The sequence below is a fragment of the Limulus polyphemus genome, unplaced genomic scaffold (genome assembly GCF_000517525.1).
Source record: "Limulus polyphemus unplaced genomic scaffold, Limulus_polyphemus-2.1.2 Scaffold2984, whole genome shotgun sequence".
NCBI classification, from domain to species: Eukaryota; Metazoa; Arthropoda; class Merostomata; order Xiphosura; family Limulidae; genus Limulus; species Limulus polyphemus.
Window position 1 is genome coordinate 5,107 of NW_013668594.1, and position 2,528 is coordinate 7,634.

Sequence of the window (2,528 nt, forward strand, 5' to 3'; positions counted from 1 at the left end):
TACGGAGAAAGATATAAGAGAAAAAAATGAAACCAGCTATGAGTGTTTGATAAACGGTTCAAAGCATATTATATATTATTATGTGTATATAACAGAAACATAAAAGCATCAACTAATTATTTGGTTACCATATCACATATTTATACCGTAGCAAGAAAGTATCTATATATTCTATAAAAACAATCACACACTACATGGGAACCGTCGTGATACCAAACCCTTAATTTACAAAACTACAGGGACCATTAATTTATGCAACCTACAAGAACACTTGATTTACACAGCCTACAATAATCCTTGATTTATACAACCTACAGGGACCCTTAATTTACACAAACTGCAAGGACCTTTAATTTACACAACCTAGGTCCTTGTAGTTTGTGTAAATTAAGGGTCCTTGTGGTTTCTGTAAATTAAAGGTCCTTGTAGTTTGTGTAAAATTAAGGGTCGTTTTAGCTTGTGTAAAAGATCCCTGTAGGTTGTGTAAATCAAGGTTTATTGTAGCTTGTGTAAATTAAAGGTCCCTGATTAATTTACACAACCTACAAGAACCCTTGATTTACACAACCTACAGAGACCTTTTACACAAGCTAAAACGACCCTTAATTTACACAAACTACTGGGACCCTTGTTTCACACAACCTACAGGGACTATTAATTTACACAAACTACAAGGAAAATAATTTATATGCACTGTCATTCAGCAAATAGCCCTTACTAATCTCGAACTGGTTAAATATGTTGTTCGTATATCATCCTTTAACTTTCAAACTTCTTTACGATAAAATGGTAAACGGGTAATATCAACTTACATTTACTTATTCTTCTTCTAAAATATTCTAGAGTTTGAGTTTAAATCTGAATTAAGTTTTAAAAAGAGCTGAAGTACTGACCGAGCGTGCTGTTTTAGAAAAGTTCGGAATAGTTTTATTTAAAAGTTAAACTCTCTAACCACAAAAATTTAAAATCTCTTTGACTGATTTACTTAGATTAATTCAACAATATTTCACACTACCTCAAAGCCTACCTTAAGGTTTAAAAAAAGTAGAAAAGGTTGTCTTATTTTCAATTATTCAACAACATATTTTATTAAATCCAATCTCATACACCAGATTTCACTTTCGAAAAAAGTCACTACCATTATTAACATATCCTTTTTATTAACATCTCAAGAAATACATATTCTATAAAGAAGAATATCCACTTTAACACCATATTAATGTGAATGAGGGTTATCTGATGCTTTCAGTTGATAGGCAGCTTCTTCTGGCCCTATAAAGGAAAACAAAAATAAAACATGAAAGGACCTCTAGCTTCGTACCACGACAATGTTTAAAACAGATTTTTAATTGAAATATTCTAAATACAGGTTGTATTGTTAGACCGAATACTTTGAAAGTTTAAGAGATACTTGAATAAGGAAGCATATTACGCTAATATAATAATAGGTTGGCATACAAGGATTTATAAGCATAAGGAAGAATTATATTGATGGTGGAAAGTGTAGAAATATGTAATAAGTTATTAATTTAAAGGGTGATAATGTTCCACCATCAATAAAATTCTTCATTATGCTTATAAATTGTTGTTTTGCCAACCTATTATTAATTAAAAGGATTATAAGTACAATGAACGCCTTCTATTCAGTATTATCTCAGTACTTTTACAAATAAGGCTGAATTCGAAGGTTAGTAAATTAAACATAAACGTATTTAATTGTAGAGTGCTTCATGTAAGTACATATTTTAATGATGTTTGAATTTTATGCAGTAACTGTACATATATATATATGGTTATAAACTTACCCCTGTTTTAATACAAGTAATTGTAAGATGAATAGTATGCTGGTTTTCGAGCGTAACCGTAATGATTCAGCCCTTGGTTGTAGCCTAAACCGCCATAGTAACGTGGGACGTAGTTGTAGCCCACACCTGTATATCCCAGCCCATTGTTGTAGCGAAGGTTGTAGGGAAGGGTACGGTAGCCAGTGTAGTAAACAGGTTTGGCGTAGTTGTGAAATCCGTAATGGCCGGTGTAGGGTAGGCCGTATTCTTGGTTCACATTTACGGAAGATGTTCCGGTGTTGTAGCGGTATGAATGTCCACTTCGAGCGATACTACAAACGGCCAGCAGGACGACAGCATAGAACTTTGTACAGAAAGAAAAACATCGTTAATATATTGTCTTAACGCAACTCTGCCTTCGTAATAATGATTTGATAACATAGTTGTTAATTTCGAAAATTTCTCGTTGTTCGATAATTTTCGCGTATATTTTTTAATGTTAATTACAATCCATAAAACAAATGGGAAATATGATTAGCTAAGTATGATAATAAAATCAGTTGAAGTATTGTGTCGCATATTACTCCAAACATTTTCCTGTTCTTTTGTTTGCCTAATTCTTTCTAAAATCGTTCATATACACGATACAATAGAACAACGCATTTTATTATTATATCAATAAGATTTTCCAAAACTTAAGATATTCACATGTTGATGGCCCGGCATGGCCAGGTGGTTAGGGCA

At 32.4% G+C, this 2,528-nt stretch overlaps 1 long non-coding RNA gene across 1 annotated transcript in view; it reads right to left on the reverse strand.

Moving 5' to 3' along the window:
- Positions 1-1,154: 1,154 nt before the first annotated feature.
- The window catches only part of LOC111088008, a 2,774-nt gene continuing 1,400 nt past the window's right edge, over positions 1,155-2,528 (reverse strand). The window contains exons 2-3 of the long non-coding RNA XR_002612635.1: positions 1,806-2,148; positions 1,155-1,272 (exon numbers count right to left, since the gene is read on the reverse strand). This is a non-coding gene — a long non-coding RNA (uncharacterized LOC111088008). The remainder of the gene's footprint in view (positions 1,273-1,805; positions 2,149-2,528) is intronic.